This window comes from Mustela nivalis (assembly GCF_964662115.1).
Source record: "Mustela nivalis genome assembly, chromosome: 18".
Lineage (NCBI taxonomy): Eukaryota > Metazoa > Chordata > Mammalia > Carnivora > Mustelidae > Mustela > Mustela nivalis.
The window spans coordinates 8,631,935-8,649,850 of NC_139037.1; the positions used below are offsets into that span (position 1 = coordinate 8,631,935).

Below are 17,916 nucleotides of genomic sequence, written 5' to 3' on the forward strand. Positions count from 1 at the left end.
GCTGCACCCGTCCCCTCTACGCCGCCGCGGCTCGCTCATTCCCTCCGCTGCTTCCTCTTCTGCTCTGAAGGGCTCCGGTGATCGCCCTGAGCCCGCCCTGGGAATCCAGTCGTCTCCCTACGTTACTCGGCCGATTAGTTACCTTGATGACACCCGGAAGGGCGCTTTGCTCATGGGACGCAACCACGGGAGTAGCAGCAGAGTGGAAGCTCACGGGCCCAAAGCGGCCGACCACAGCCCTAGCCGCGGCCCCCCTGACAAATGGGCACTAGCTGGCACGTCTCCCGGACTCGAACTCCCATGGCTTCTGCAGCTTGGCAGAGAGCACAGCTGGAGAGACGAGCAGGCAGTGGGAATCAGGCTGAGCGGCCGTGGGCATCCGTGCGACAGGGAGTGGGGTCGCTGTGGGGGCTGGGACTGTTCAGGATCTGGGAGGTCCTCAAAAGCGAAATGCCTAGAGCCCCACTTCTGGCCCTCTTGGAAGACTGTGCACTTTTCAGCCTGGCCACCCAGAAAAGACACAGGCTCTGAGATCTGTGAGGCGTGAGTGCTCTAGGCGCCATCACGAAGTCATGCAGTGAACTAACCCTGGTGGCAGCCAGGGTTTGGGGGTGGCGGGGACAGTGTCAGGTCTCCCGATCAGTGACAAGAATAGATAGTAACTACCACTGCAGCCGGGTGTGGACGAACCTCCAGCCTGCCCGGTGCTGAACAGAAGGCTGCCTTGCCTTTTTTTTTCTTTTCTTTTTGGTTAAGATTTTATTTATTTGTTTGCCAGAGAAAGAGAGAGAGAGCACAAGCAGGGCGAGAGGGAGGCTCCCGCTGAGCAAGGAGCCTGATGCGGGACTCGATCCCAGGACTCTCCCCGGGACATTGACCTGAGCCAAAGGCAGATGCTTAACCGAATGAGCCACCCAGACACCCCAAATGCTGCATTTCTAAGGCCCGCAACACATCCATGAGGTGGGCAGGATCCCCCCCCCACCTTGAGTGGCGGACGGAGGCCCAGGGAGGCTTGAGCAGGACACGCAGGAAGGACGATGGAAGGTCACTCCGTTTAACCCTAAAGCCACCACTCACCCGCTAAACCAGCTCGCAGCCTCCTTGGCCCGTCCTGCATTTCTCTTCCTTCCTCCCTGGGCCTGTGATTTCCTCTAGAATGTCCTTGGACCCAACACCCAAGAAATAATGATTTAATTGCCGATGTTTTTTCAATGACATAATTAAATATCCACCGTGAGATAAATCAAGCTGAACCTGTTCGGGGCCGCCCTGGAATATTTTATTTTGAGACTTCTTATACACATCTTTTGGCTTTCATGGATCTAAAATTAGGTTTCCAATTTTGGCCCTAGAGGCATGAGGTAAAAATGGTTATAAATAGCATCTAGGTGCCACATTCTTTTTGGCTCTTTTTAAGGGGCTAAGTGAGGGGACAAAGTAATTACTTTATTGAAAAATGCAAGGGATTATCCTCTGGCTTACTATGGTCTCGGGTTATCTGATAGCAGCGTGTAGTGGAGAGACACTCCGGCGTTGCCGGGAGCCATCCCAGAAAGCCCCCTACCCAGCCCGGCATTCCCGGGGCCGGCCCCAAGCTCCTGTGAGGAGGGAAGGGAGCACTTCCTCCTTCCTCTCGCCTCCCTTAACGCTCGAGAGCTAGATGCACCTGTGCTGTAATAGATGCAGGGATACAGCTTGGGGGGGGGGATAATAAATGCAGCTAGGAGCTAAAAAATGGTTTTTGAAGCTAATGACAGTGTTCCTGCCTTTAGAGCTCCAGGCAGAAACAGGAAGTCAGAAATCTAAGTGGCTTGAGAAAATATAACATTTAGCAAACTCATTTGCTGGCCTCCAGTTGTATTATCCTAATTTATTTCATTGTTGTGGGGTTTTTTCTTTTGGGTACTTTTTTGATCTATTTTTAATGGAAGACTAATGTGCATTTCTCCCCCACCCCCCCCTTTTCTTCCCACAGGGATTTATTGAGCAGTAAGACTTTTTTTTTTTTTTTAAAAAAGAACTTTTCTTTTTTAACCTACTCCTTTATAGAAGCAAAGATGGGACTGAGGGGGAGAAATTCCCGCTTTGTAATCCATATTTAATGTCTCTGTTCCCAATTCCTAAAGCTTTATTTCACTTGAATCTTCTGGGAGGGAAAACTATCCTAACCAACTTGCAGGAGGGCATCAGGTAGGACCCCAGCCCCTTGTGGCTGGGGTTCTCGGCTCGGAGCCTGGCTCTGGGCTACCTTTCCCCCAGGGCCCACTGCCAAGGCCCGTGGAGTGGACCCCTTCATCCAAATGGCCCACCCAACTATATCGACAATCTGATAAATAAATGTGTCGGTCGTGTTTCCAGGCCTGCAATACGTCTGCAGAGTGGAGCCAGTAAAGTTATATTTCTCCAGTGCCCCAGGATGGAGGGAGAGAGAAGCTGCCTCCTCTGGGCTGAGGACTGACATCCCTTCATTGTACACGGAGGTGTGTGCGAGGACTGATGTGCTCACATGCTGTCAGCCTCGGAACTCGTGGACTCTTCAAACACAGAAAGAGAAAGTAGGCTGAGTTGTTCTGGTGTTCTTGGATGGAGGGAGAGAAAAGGAAGTAAAATTAGTTTGAAGGACTTCTCGAACAATCGCCTCATTTAGGCAATCAGTGTGATGACCCGGAGTTTCCAGAGCTCAGCTGAATTTACAAGTGCCGTGCAGTGTGGGTGCTCTTTTGAGCTGCCCAGCAAGCCTGTGAGGAAGGTGGGTTAGGCACTAATTAGCCTAAAGGGACGGACGACAATGAAAAGATGGAGGGACGAAAGACATGTTCAAGGTCACAAGGGAAGTTAAGGGAAGAGCCACGATTGGCCTCCACACATGGCGTCTATGACATAAAGTCTACCGGGTGCTCAGGCCATGTCAATTAAAGCCAGCTTCTCTCTCCCCAAAAAGACAGCACACATATAAAGTGAGGTCTAAAGAAAAAGAATTTTCAGGAGTTTTGAAAGTAATGAATGAAACAAGTCAAAATATGTTAAGGCAAAGGGGGAGGGGTAGACAGGGAGGGTGAAATAAAGACGCCAACTTTAAAACAAGTCCTTACAGGGATGCCTGGGCGGCTCAGTCGGTTAAGCATCTGACTCTTGATTTCAGTTCATGATCTCAAGGTCATGGGATCAAGTCCCAAGGCTGGCTCCATGCTCAGCACAGAGTCTGCTTGAGATTCTCTCCCCCACCCCCAACCTCAAATAAATAAATAAATAATTCTTAAACAAACAAACAAACAAAAAACCCCCCAGTAGTCAGATCAAATGAGGAGCACAACTGAATGAACAAGAAAGGGAGAAACCAGAACACAAGAAGTCCAGGGTGTTTGGGGAGGTTTGGCAGAGTACGGAAGGAGTAGCAATGTCAAAAGAGATTTTAAAAAATAACAGTGGTAAAACAAACACACAAAAAAACCTACTTTTGGTTAGAGTATATAGACTTTCAAATCTGAAGTTGATACTTTTGGCATGAAAACTTCAGGTGCATTAAAATTAGGCGACAAGTAAATTTCACAAGTGCAAGGACAATCAGCCTCATTCTGAAGGCTGAGGTGACATACTTAAGAAAAGCAACCAAGGGTACCTGGGTGGCTCAATTGGTTAAGCGACTGCCTTCGGCTCAGGTCATGATCCTGCAGTCTGAGGATGAAGTCCTGTATTGGGCTCCCTACTCGGCAGGGAGTCTGCTTCTCCCACTACCTCTCTCCTCTCATGCTCTCTCTCTCAAATAAATAAATAAAATCTTTAAAAAAAAAAAAAAGAAAGAAAGAAAGAAAGAAAAAGAGAAGCAACCATATGACAGAGTCCAATTCTAAATGCAAACTGCGTCTTTGCTCCAAAAGATGTCCACCTCGGGATGTCACCCTTTAAAGAAAAGGACTAACCTCAATATTCCGTGGAAAAGGAAAGAGGAATTATTGCCAGCGAGATTGTTTCTTACTAGTTCTAGACATTCAGGCAAAGCTTTTTCAATTAGAATCTCCCTCTTGTGTTTTGGGTCCAGCGGAATCATCAGCCACATGGCTACCTGGTGGCGTCAGGGTGTCTCCCCTTCCCCCTGCAGGGCCATGCTCACACATCTACAGAGGTCAACAGCCAGGTTCACAGGCAGCAGTGGGATCCAGGGATGTCTCCAGAGGGCCTGTTCCAGATACTGTGACTTGCAATACCCACATGCTTGAGCAAACATCCGGACTGGTGACTTGCCACTCGTTCCAGATTGGGAAGAAGTCCCTGAACTCAGAGTATTTACAAGGATGTTTATCAAACTCAGGCTACTTGATTTGGTTACAGCAAGTGAGATCCACTGTAGTCTACAAACATCCACCAATGTTTGTAGATGTTTCAGGTTTAATGTTATTGTGCCCTCTGCTCTCCTTACTTGTGTGTATAAGGTGATTCTTTTCACTGATGCAACAAAGAGTTCCTGGGCACCTTGAAGATAACATAGTTCCTGTCTTCAAGGAGTACATAGTCTTGTAGGGGGACAAAGACAAGAAATTATTTCGATTCAATGTGACAGCACTTGAAAATAGTAGAAGCTGATAAAGTAGAAGAGAATCTCAATTATGAAGGTCAACTCTGTCTGGGAAGGGGGAGTAGAAAAGATTATCCAGAGGAAGGGTTGTTTTGTGCTGAGTCTTGAAAGACAAAAATCAATCCAAACTCAACAACAATCTCATCATGGGCTGACAGTACCACCGCCACGAGAAACTCAAGAAGAAGTCTCAGAAATCAATATATCCTTGGTTTTTGTTTTTTCTTCAACCTCCTTCTCTTGAGGACCTTCTTAAATATCTAAACACGGACCTGGAAACAGACTCTTGGAGACCAAAAAATCAGGCTTTGGAGCTGATAGTGGATATCAACAACCCAGGGCTTAGTTAATACGGATTCTAGGTTCCCTGTGACTGATGCCTCATATTTGAGAGCACGTGCCACACTTTCTCTCTTGGGTCAACAGAGAGCCACTGAACAAACCAAGTCATGCTCTGTGGTGGGAAAGAGTCAAATGGTGGAACCCAGAAGGAGCTATAAAGACCTTGAGAGTCCTGGCAGGGCTACTGTGATGGCCAGTTCACACCCAGCTTCCTTTAGGTATCCCACTCTCATTCTAGATTTTTCCATTTGTGTCCAAGGTACTGAAAGGTGGAGCCATTTCCCTCCTTTCTGTTTATTTTCTGGATCTGATCCAACTGTGATGTGTCTGAAATAGTGAGAGAGAAAGCTCTAAAGTAGCCCTATAAGCATCTAGCTTAGATGTTCTGGTAACTCAGCTGCTCTTGAAGTTCATGTTCCTGCATCTTCCTTGTCTCTCTCTCTCTGGGAGTTTCTTGTCCTGGACAGGTGATCTGACTTGGGGGTAAGGGATTTGCAGTCCCAGGGGTAGGACCACGGAAGAGAAATATGTAATAAGCAAGAGTACAGTCTTTGATGTCAACGAGATCAGAGTTTGGAACTTTGGCTTGATTTTTATGAGATGAATGACTTACTATCCCTGTACCTTAGTTTCCTCATCTAGAAAATGGGCATGATAATGCTTATGTCACAGGATAGTTTGAAGATTAAGGAGAAAAAGACAGAGGTTGTCCCCAAAGTACAAAACTGAGTTCATGTCCTATAGAAAGCCCTCAATAAATGACTATTATGTGTCTTAGGCGCCTCCTCTGTGGTCCCACCTTGATTCATTATTTCGCTACATCTTTACAGGAATTTTGAATGGTTGCCTTCATTGTCTTTTTGTTGTTGTTGTTTGTTTTTGTTTTTTACAAATAGGAAACAGAAGCAAAAAAGGTAAGGAAAAAAGAAGGCAGGCTTCAAGCCAAGGTCCATCTGATACAAATCCAAGACTGCTCTATTACATACATGAAAATAAACACCTATTTCCGTGGGTGAAGAGAGGGGGTGGGCAGGCAGAAAAGGCACAGGCACAGAACGTGTCCTTCTGGAGAGCTGGTTTTTGCCTGGGACCTCAGCCATGGTATTTGGCATTAATTCCTTCCAGGCGACCACAAAGAAGACCATGAATAGATTTCTCAATTTCTAGCTCACGTTTTCCTGAACAATGATGTCTCAAAATATCTCAACAATGAGATATTTTCCCTCTGTGTCTTGTGATGACCGTCAAGTTCAGTTAGTCAAGTTCAAGGTCCTCTGAAGTATCCACGTAATTCAATTTTATCTTGGCATGTCACATGTGTGGAAGAAATGCTTCAAATTTTCTGAGATGAAGCTACCTTTAAAATGTGACTTCTTCCTCAACTGTCTGATATGATACATGTTGGCAGGTTTTTGTTCCTTCCTCCCCCACCCCAGGGTTACAGAGGTCAGTTTTTCTTATGTTCTCTATTTTGGGAGGGGGGGATGCTATTCCGGGGGAGGTAGACTTATCTTCAGGACTTTTCAAACCACTGTCATACATTTTCATAACCTCTTCCCAGACTATTCTCCAGGGCATCACGGGAACCTTGGACATGGGGTAGACTGTGTTTGGGACTGTTGCCTTCTAATTAGAATGGTGACTTTTATCACTGAAGTATAATTCTGCCAGATGGGCCGGGAGTGTGGGAAGCAGCTAGACATATGTAAGAAGCCTAATTCTTTATGGGGAATGGACTGTTACTTGGTAGTTTATGCCAAGGGCAGACAAAGAAGAATCCACTTTGCCTCTCCATGCAAATTCACCCAAGGTACCAGACAAGAAGGGTCCTCCATGTCAGAAACATAACAATCCATAATTTGGGCTTAGACATACTAAAGACTTAGTACCTGCCGGTCCTGAGATGGGGAAAGGCAGACAGAGGCAAAGGAAATCTCAGCCACTATTCCCATCTACTTGCTTTCCTAGCGGAGCCACATTCCTCTCCATGATCCTACAGAATACAGCACGAAGTCTTCAGTGAAAAATAAAACCAAAGTTCTGGGCTAATGCCATCATTAAATTGAGGCCCAAGTAAGCAGGGGGAAAAAAATCACCATGATTTATAAAAAACCAAAAAAGTAGGAAAAAGCACAATCCTTGACTTACATGAAGTACTCTCTTATTTTACTAGATTTCTTCCTCTCTTTACAGGGATTAATTGGCTTTTCCAACCCAGGAAAGGAAACCTGAGAATTTCTTCTTTCCTATGATTATGGGGGATGCAAATACAATGCAGAGGAGGAATAACAAATGCTCTGTTTTCTGAGTGCTCTCCCATGATTTATGAAAGGTGTACCTCACTGTGGGAAGATAATGCCATTTGAAATGGTCCATTTCATAAATCTATCCCCCTCGTCCCCAGCCAGATACAGGACTCCTATGAACTCCTGAATCCAATAATGTTTTCATCCTCTATTGACAAAAAAAAGGAAGAAGAAGAGAAAAAAAAAGGACTTTGTTTGGAGCGAGGTAATGATGCACTTACAAGGGAGCAGCGGCTAACACTCTGTCTCCAGGGCTTTCTTTGGCAATGGCCACAGAGCTTCCAAGGCGGGGAAACTTGGATAAACAAAATGAAGAAATAATCAACACGCGCGACATCCCTGATGTCCTTTTACTGCTAGTGGCATTAATTATAGCACGGGCCCAATCCTCTAAGCGACCGCGGAACCAAATGTTTTGCCTGAATACCCTCTCCTCCACATGATAGATTTATCCTTTGGAACTGGGGTATTTCCTATTCATTCACGCACCGCTTCGGTGTATCTGCTTGTTTATCTAACTGCAAGATCGCGGCCAGCAGAGGAGTCTGTGCCAAGCGTGACAGAGGAGGCAGTCGGGGACCAATCATAAAGTTTCGTGAAATTCATGGTTGTGAGTTTTTCTGGCCATACGGAGGGACAAGTGATATATACGTATCAGGGCTATGCAGGCTCCGGGAAACCGTCATGAAATATGAGCAGAGAACAGAGGAAGGTTCCTTGGGATGCAATGACACGGACAGCATCGGCACAAGGAGCGAGTCATCCGGCAGACGGGGGCAGCATGACGCATGGCACCCTGGTGTCATGGACACTGAGAAGCAAAGAAAGTAAATCCGCTAGGCAGGAAATGCTTCATGTTCATTAGAAAGTGGGGAAAAACAGTTAAATTAAAAAAAAAAAAAAGTAGGAGAGGAAAGCAAGCCATACTTGCATACATTTGGGTTTTTTAACCTCAGTGGGGATTGCTGCATTTGGGAAAACCCATACACCCACCCCTCAGATTCTAAGGGATTAGGAAGCAGATAAAGTACACGATATAAGATGGAAATGATGTAAAAATACGAATTTGAAAGAACTCCTCACATCATACTCTCCCTGATACTCTGGTATTTGCATATTTTGACTTGTATTTAAAAAGTGATTTCAAGGTCAGCTTCAGTGGAGAAACACTAAGCTAAGATGGAAAGTAACCCCATTAAAAGTCTACCAGTATTTTGCATATTTATTTTTCTTCTTCTATAGTGAGCAATGACAACAAATAAATCAAAAAATCAGGGTAAACAAATACCAGAGAAGTTATTTTATACAAAGTGTATACTCCTTATTCTATTTATATACACAAACATTTCTATTACTTGAATTTACAAAGTGTGTAACACACGCCTGCAGGCCTTAAAAATCTGCGTGCATTTGCATAAGAGAGAAAACATATTACTGTCCCAAGTCTTGGAAGACCATGGCCCAAATAAAATGATGACCTCCTCAAATTAGTTTTGTATAATGGGACGGAAGTAATGTGCATTTTTAAAATCTTCAGGACCATGATTTTAAAAATATAAATAGATTTAAATTTTCCAGTTATGTAGGTTCCATCATTTAACCATGAACATCCTGTGGGTGGAGACGCTGAACAGGGTAACCTTGGGTCTTCCCAACCAGATATGGAGAGCTTCAGCAGAAGCACAGACAAATATCAAAATTAGCATCTGTATCTCGATGCCAAAAAGATTATCAGGCTTATATCTCTTGAAGGAACAGGGAAGTGGGATGGGCTGCATGGGGGCTGGAGATCAGAGGATTACAAATTGCCATCAAAAGGCCAGGGTGACCGCCAAATAGGGACCTCTCCCAGCAGACTTGGGTACTCATAAATCCGAACACTTTTCTATGTCAAGGAACGTCTTTGAGGTGATTTGATATTTGAGGATGTGACAATTAGATGAAAAGGCATCCTGGGCCATTTCAGAAAAATGAAAAAGTCAACCTTGTTTATTTATTGACTTGTTTCCTAAAATCTGATCTCCTACTTTATTCACGAAGAGTAGACTTAAAAGAACTACTGGCTATTTCCAAAAAAAATTAAGCCCACCCTCAAAAGACAACCATTTGCCACCAAGGAAATAATTAAGAATTCCAGCAACTGCACAACCAGGCGTTAGTGCCTACATGGAACACGTTATGGGGCCTGGTGAACACCTGCTCCAGGTAGGAAGCCTTTGGAGGCCAAGTACTGCCTCTCATTCATCTTTAAAGCCCAGCAGCCCATTTGGGGTCCAACGGTCAAAAGATGCTCAGAGAATATATGTTGACTCTAATACGCAACTGTCTCTGTTCCTAGTGGCATCGGTAATGAGCCTCGTGAACTCAACTTAGAGTCCCCTTGATGGGCACAGATCTGATGGGGCCTTTGTCTTGCCCAAAGCGCTTAGAAATTCTCAATTCCTTACTCAGGCTGTGAGGGCCACCTCTTCAACCTCATCAGATTTCACTCTAAACCCACACCATTACACTTCATCTCCTTTCTGTTTTTCAGCCGTGCCAGCCGGCACTGAGCATTCGTGTTCCCCTGCCTGCCCCTCTTGCTTTCAGCACCCCTTTGCTGCCTCTCGCAATTCAGGCCTCAGAGTCATTAAGGGCCTTCATGACCCCAAATCAAATTAGCCTAGTCTTATCCCCAGTCCCTTTCGATCGCTTTACCCAGTGTAATTGGCCATACATCACTTCTCTCCAACTTGCGCCTTGCTCATTCATTCCTGGTTGACTGTCTGAGTGCACTGAACAAAGAGCCTCCATCTGCCTTCGCGGCTCTATGCCCACAACTGGTAAATGGGAGGTGCTCAGTACATACCTACGGAATGAATGAATGTACTAAAATATCCAGAAATGGCTTTACTATTGGCTGCATGTAAGGGAATCCTGCTGATGGGGATCCTGAACATGATGGCTCCAACAGCTGAAAAACAAGTGGGTCACACCCACTAAGAGAGCTTCTGGGGACAGAAATATGAGTGAAGCAGAGCCCTTGGCACTGAGAGGGTTCCTGCTGCACACAGTGTCCTCAGGCTTCTTTGTGTTTATGCCTTGGCTGCTTCTTCACGACTGGTAATAAGACCATCCCCATAACCATCACCAGGGATACCCCGGATTCTGACATGGAGGTCAAGCTCTGAAGGCTGTCCATACCCTAATCTGAAGGAGGGAGAGTTAAGCAAACGCTGATCTGCATTCTCTTTCCCCACCGCACCCTAGCTCGCTTCCAGACACACAGAAATCTGGCCTGAATATTTTTTCCCTTTCCTCTGAAAACAGAAATCCTATGTCTTTCCTGTGATCCAGGAAGGCCCTGACACATAATGTCAGATGATGACATTTCAGGGACCCAGGATTTGAAGTCACAGGGTGTGAGTGTGCTGCCAGCTTCCCAGCTTTCAGGAAGTCACCGAGCCTCTCAGGGGACAACAGGGATGACAACTCCTCATGAGAGGTATGGCAGGACAATTAAACCATAAAAGACAATGCCTAACACAGAGCCTGGTGCGTGAGAAAGCTCAGGAAATGTATGTGCAGCACTTCCACAGAAAACACCCACTCGAATAGAAAGGATCATTTTGTTAATGTGTAATCCTTATACTTGTATCGAATTAGCATCATTAAAAACACAAGTTTATTTGTGAATCTGGGTAAAAAGATGTCCATACTATTCAGGCAACTTGTTGGTAAATTTGAAATGCTATTAAAATTTAAAGCTCTTCCTTACCCCCAAAGCACACCCCTAAGTGTGCCCCTCTTAGTGGAAATTTGAGATAACATTTATTAAAAAAAAAAATCTAGGAACAGGGATAACTAGAGGAGAAGAAATTATTGAAAAACCACTTCCTAGTGCCTATAGCTTAAAACTTTATTTCTATCTAATTTTCCAGGACCAGGTCTTAAGCAATCTGTGACCATATTCCAAAACTCAAATGGAATACTAATGGATTAATGTGCTTTAAAAAGCTTCTTCATAAGATTTAACCATGAACAAAACTCCTTGCTTCTCTTAGCTTCCAGTTAACATGCAATGTCCACTGATAGTTCAAGTTAAAGAGCTACAAAAGCCTGGAATTTTATATGAACCTGACAATGATGGGTGAAAACCATACTCCAGACATACCTCAAACAGTAACACTTACTTTTTCTTACTTAACTCATGGTTGACCTACTGGAGCCATTTGCTGGTGAACTGTTGTCAGAAAACCTCCTGGCCTGCTCTGAGTGGCTTTCTAAACCAGGAGGAAAAAGTACAACCAAGACGTGTTCCAAAACCCATGCAGCCTATGGGCTCCGCCCAAGAAGGAATCCGAGAAGTTCTCATGTTGTGAAAGTTTTACTCAGAGCAGGTGAAAATTCAAGACTGGTACATCCACGTTCATGGTAGCCTTATCCAAAACAGCTAAAACATGGAAGCAGCCCAAGTGCCCATCAATGAAGCAATGAATACGCAAAATGTGACATATATACGGGATGGGTAACAATTTAGCTGTAAAGCGGGAGGAAGCTCGGACCCAGCTGCAGTGTGGACGGACCCTGAGGACTTCATGCTAAATGAGACGAGCCAGTCACAAAAGGAGAAATAACTACAGATTCTACTTATACCAAGTACTGAGATAAAGGCAGAAAGTGGACTGGTGGTTGCCAGGGGCCGGAGAGAGGGAGACAGGGTAGTTGGTATTGAACAGGTATAGAATTGGAGTTTCTGGTGAGAGTCACGGGAACAGATGACGGTGGATGCATTTCGTACTATGGAGCTAGACGCTTAAAAATGCCCAAGACGGTCCAACTTATGTTATGGTTATTCCAACACAATGAAGATCGAGTGGGCTGATTTTTAATTAAAAATGTTTAATCTTTTAAAAACTTAACGGGCGACTTCGACTACTTGGCAGTATCCCTCACGCATCCTTTACTCATGGGGCGGGTAAGCCTACAGAGGAAAGGGCTCCAGCCAGTAAGAGCCTTATCCACCCTGGGGCGACCACGCAAAACTTGGGTTCCCAGATCTTCAGAAGGCTCAGAACCATCCAGGATAGACCTGGAAAAACCTGCTTGGGATAGACCATCACAGGCAGTCACCTGGAGCACAGTCCAAGGAATGAGAACTGAGCTCAGAGGTTAAGGAGGCACTCACTGCAGATATCCAAAGTCAGCCCTTAAACCCGTCACCGCCCTCCCTTCCAGCTACTGACCCTGCCTTCCCTCTTTCTGTCCATGGACCACTATGCTCCTGGTTCCCTGAGACAAAAATACAGTCGTCACTTCGTAACTTCTTTCCAGGCTCCAGCTGCTTCTTCCTTGACATCTGCCATCTGTCTGTCTGTCTATCTATCTCCATTTGAATCTTCTACAGTCACCTTTGTGAACATGTTATTGTCCTATTTAACAAGCCTGCTGTGGCCCCACCACCAATTATATAAGATTTTAAACTTCTGGTTCTGGCACTAGAGTTCCTCCACAAATGACCCTGCGCAGGAGCTGTGGGGGAGCTGGGCACAGAGAAAGAGATGCCACCCTCTGACCGCCCCCACCACAGGCCTCAGGGTGTGGCCAGCGAGGATTCATTCTGTTTCCTCCAACCGATCTTAGCTAAGCCATCCAACCACCTTGGTTTTTGCAACCATCACGGCACCTTTTAAAAAAATCAAAACTCGGAAAGAGTGTCCCATGGGAGAAAGCACTCGGGCGACCAAGTGGCCCCTTTGAGTCCCAAGCCCTGCTCCCCCGATCTAGCTAGACATTGTGTAGAGAGTCTTATCAGAGAGTTTGATGCGTCTTGTTCCCACAGAACGTCCAGGTTGGGCTGTAGGTGGTCCGCTCTTTACGCTGCTGGAAAGGGGACATAGTTCCGTCTTCACCGTAATCTCCCACTGGTTGACATGGGAACCAAATGTGTCCTCTGGACCCAGCACTGGACCGGTGATTGCCGGTGCCTCCTTGCTCCTTACCTTGTCTGTTCAGTCTTGAGGAGGTGCCTGGGACCAATCCGAGTCATCAGCCTTCTGGGAAGGTTCCTCCTACAAACCACCACTTCCCCAGCTGTGAGCGGTGGGCCGCTGTCTGTGATGTGGATTAAGTCTGTTCTGATCCCACAGGGCCCTCCCAGTCGGGGGAGGGTCCCCCCCGGGGCCGCAGCTGCAGGCTTCTCTTTCAGGGAGGTCAGCGATTTCGGCCCTCGGTCGGCATCTCTTGAAGGGGGTGCCAGGAACATTTCGAGGACAGCATTTTCCTTGGCAGGTGTGCCTGCTGGCAGGGCCCACTTCAAGGTCTGCGAGAACAGGGAAACGGCATCTGGGATCTATCTGTGGTTGTCGGTTTGCACATTTTGAGGGGCGAAGTGAAAAAGAACTGTCTTACGCAGCATGTTCTTATCCAGCCCTGGGCTATGTCCGAACGAAGAAAAGTGCCAGAGTGGAAAAGCGGCCGCGGGGCACCTGGGATCGTCTCAGGGGCTGCCTCAGGTCACTGCCCGGTCAGTTTAAGAAAAACCTCTCTACTTGGTGGTCACACCAGACATCTTAGTTCCTCCTGAGTTTGACCCAGCACTTTAGAATCAGCTCAGGAAAAGGGCTGCCTCTGTGTTTGGAGGGTAGGGCTAAAGCCTCTTGGACACACCAGCAGCTCAGAATGGTATTGCCAAGCTGGAACTGCCTTCCAACTTCTGCCCAAGTATCTTTTCCTCTGTGAACACTTCAATGTCTTCCCCAGATGGACACAATGAAATACTTGTCCTGCTGTATTCTAGCCAGACCTGTAGATGATCCCATGACTGCCTGTTCTGCGCTATACGACGCTCACTGCCTTTTGTAGCTGCCTCTTCTATTACACCACAGGCTTCTCAAGGTCAAGGATCATGTCCTAATTGCATTCATATCCTCACCTTTGTCCCCAGAGCGGATGCCCAGTAATACTCACTGACCAGCAAGCCCCCACCCAGCGATCTCTTCTGACCACGCACAGTTGGATATTCCATTTCTGGCTCAACCACCAGGTGCCAAGCGCCATCCGTTTTCCATCGTCCTTTGTCAGAACAGGCTCCTTCTGGTCTCAGAGTAAAAGGGGACCCTCCCTGGCTACCCCTGCTCCCTCCAGTCCAGGCTGAGAACTTCTCCTACCTGTTCCCAGAGCACCCGACCTGGGCTGCCGAGTCACCCATCATACAGTGGGCCCGGGCTCTTGCCGGCTCCCCATGATTCCTATGTGCAAGGACTGTCCGCTCAGGCACTGACAAGAATCCGTCTTCCTTGTGAGACTGGAAGCTCCTTGAGGGCAATAATTGAACATTTCAAACCAAATCTTAAGTTCTCATCTACCATATGCTGGTCACTATACGAAAGCTGTCACGTGCATTCCCTTGTGTGACGTCCACATCAACCATGGGAGGGATATATTATTATGGCCACTATACGGATGAAGAAGCGGAGGTGGCTGGTACCATGCCCGGGGCCATATGGGAACTAGTTAGAGGTGGAGCCTGGATGTCAGCCCAGAAATCATTCATTCCCAAGCTACTTCCACACTGATCTGCCGTTTGTCATGTCTGTGTCCCCTCAGTGTCTAGAACGGGGCATGACCTATGTCAACAAACTTGTGGGGTGGATATTTCAAAGGCACCACAGAATATTTCTAGGCTTTTCAATTAGTGCTTTCCCTTCACTTTACTCACTCATATTTTTTTCATTCTACTACTTGTCCTTGATAAATCTATTAGGTAAGACTGGCTGTAATTAACAGAAAACCCTAAAATACAGTGACTTCAATCCAAGAGAAGTTTGTGTCAAAACAAACAAACAAAATTCCTAGAATAATGAGTCCTAGGCATGATAGAATTTGGGGCACCTCCGCTTTCTCCGCGCTCAACAGGGTGCCTTTATCAGCCCCTGGGCCGCCCTCCCAGACCTCAGGAAGGGAACGTGGCACCCGAAGCAGGCAGGGAGGCCTGGGACTTCCCGACCACCCCGCTGGACACATATCACAGAGCACAGAGAGGGCGGGTAGGACCTGGAGCTCTTACTCTGAACCAACATGTAACCCTCAAAAAATTCTGTTGCTAAGAAAGAATGGATTGGCTATTGGGGGACAAGCAGGAGTCCCCAGGCACCAGCATCTGCGGAGTCCCTGCCTTCCTTGGCTCTACTGCACCGCCTGAGCTCAGACTCTGGTCATCCCTCCCAGACCCTTAGGCACTTTGTCCTTCCATTTTCTTTTTAAAGCCACCTTCCCCACGATGGTTCTTCCCCAGATGAGGAGCACTGCCTGTGCTGGGGGCGCTTGGCTGACCGTCCAGTCCCCCTCCCCCACCCTCCCCTCACCCCCAGGAAAGGAAATGGAGCCTGGCGACCCCATTCTGCCCTCCTTCTCCACTGGGCTCAATAAATATTTTGGGATGATAATGACTCAAGGTATGGCTGTCTCACTCAGATCCCACATCACACACTGATACGATGCCAGAATTTTGTTTTTCTCTCCTTAGCACTGGAAATAGATTTTTAAGCAGTGTTATATAGCAGTTCCTCTTCAAAATCCTTCTTTCCTTTTCTTTAGTAATGTCTTTATAAATCACTGTTATAAAAATAAGGCAAGCAGAAGGAAAAATATGCAGTACCTAGAAACTGAAAATTCAAGTATTTGCTTTTTATGGGACACTTGAGGCTCTTAAAAAAGAGAACTGCTAGAAAAGTTAAATACAAAAAATTCACTGTATGATAACATAAAAGCCCAACAGAACTGAAGAGTTTATGAAAATAATTTGAATATTTACACTTCAATTTATGGTCTGAAAATCACCCCCAAACCACGATCTTATTCTTAAATGGGTTTTTTGAGAGAGCATTAAATACATTTTGATTATTCTGACACGATGTCTGCTTGGATATTCTGTGCAATGATTTGAAAGCAAGGAGGAAATCCCCTAAAAATCGAACGTTAAGCACATGTGACTATGCGTTATATATACAGAGAAGCACATTTATATGCTTGCGTATATACAAAGTTGAACAAACATTTCAACTTAAAGGCGTGCTTTGTTTGTTGTTATTGTAGGCAGAAAATACTGTAAATTTAACTCAGATGAAGCTGAGGGCTGAAACACATTGGAATTCTCTCGACAGGGAAGCTTGGGTTCAAGTTCATATCTTTTTATTTTCTAAGACTGAGGCTGCATGATCACTTAAACTGTGTTTTATTCACAACATTACAGAAACACAGCAATGCGGGTCCATAAAAGTGTTGACGAGTGAGAACCAAATGTGCTCTCATTTTGTCTTTCCTATTATTTTTTTTTCCCCTGTAAGTCAAAGAAACCCCTTCTCAGGATTTCTTACATTTCATCTATTTAGGAAAAGTCTATACCATTATTTTAACAGGCCCCAAAGCATCAAATATCTGTACCAAAAAAGAAAAAAAAAAATCACGATCCAGTTCAAAAGGGAAAACATTTTCAGAACAAGAAAAAGCATATGTCTAAACACTTTATTATTAAACTCATGGGTTTAATGAAACCCAAACATGGAGAATGCATTATGTAAATACATACGGACAAAGGGCTTTTGAAGTCCAGATGACCACAGTATCCAGGGTCTATGATGACGATTTTTCTTTTTCTTGTTTATGCGTCCTAGTAAGACTTCATCACACACACACACACACACACACACACACACACACTACTGAGACTGTTTATTTAGTTTTAAGCACAAATCTCTGCAAGCTTAAGCAAAAGGGATGGCTAAGAATATGTAAGTGTCTGGGCAGAAGAATAACTCACTGAGGCTTCAGAGTTGGGAACGAAAATAAACACAGTAAGAGAAATCCCTGCTTAATCTGTCTTCTAAAGAAAGACACTTATTCAAGGGGACATGGGCAAATTCCCCCACACTGGGACACTGAGATGAAACTAAAATCAGAGTCAAAATACACAAACCTGGGCACCAAGCACAGTCAATAAGTAAGTACTTGATTAAGTCTCATAATTATGCCTTAATTACCTTTCTTCTCTCCGGTTTGGATTTAAAGAAGAATGCACGACCGCAAATAGTCCATCAGCTCATGTAGCGTCACCGTGCTGGTGTTTACGTGATTTCAGAGATCAAATAACCAGTGTCCATCTATCAAATATCGACTGGGTGCCTAGCCTGAGTCACGCTCTGGGCTGCACGCATGCTGTGTGTTCATTTCTATCTCCAATGAACTTAGAAACAGACGTGGAAACAGACACATGTGATAACAGGAGAAATAATCACATTCCCTGGTGGTCCATTCTGCACCAAAAACTTCAATAACCCTTGGCAGGTGTTATCCAGGAGAGTCCTTGAAACAACCCACTGAGTGTGACTTATTATTATTATTTCTGTTTTATACCTGAAGAAGCCAAAGCCAAGAGAAATTAAATGACCTGCCCAAGGTCACCCAGATAAAAACTGATCTGAGAGGGGCACCTGGGTGGCTCGGTGGGTTAAGCACCCACCTTTGGCTCAGGTCAGGTCTCAGGGTCCTGAGATGGAGCACTGTGACAAGGCTCCGAGCTTAGGGGGAATCTGCTTGTCACTCTGCCTCTCTCCCTCTCTCAAATAAACATACAAAATCTAAAAAAAAAAAAGAAAAGAAAAGGCCTCTGTTCATTCCACAAAGCTCAAACTCAAGTGACTCATGTCATAGTAA

At 45.5% G+C, this 17,916-nt stretch overlaps 1 protein-coding gene across 8 annotated transcripts in view; it reads right to left on the reverse strand.

Moving 5' to 3' along the window:
* WWOX (WW domain containing oxidoreductase) overlaps positions 1–17,916 on the reverse strand; it is a 958,224-nt gene that overhangs the window by 252,031 nt on the left and 688,277 nt on the right. The window lies entirely within an intron of this gene.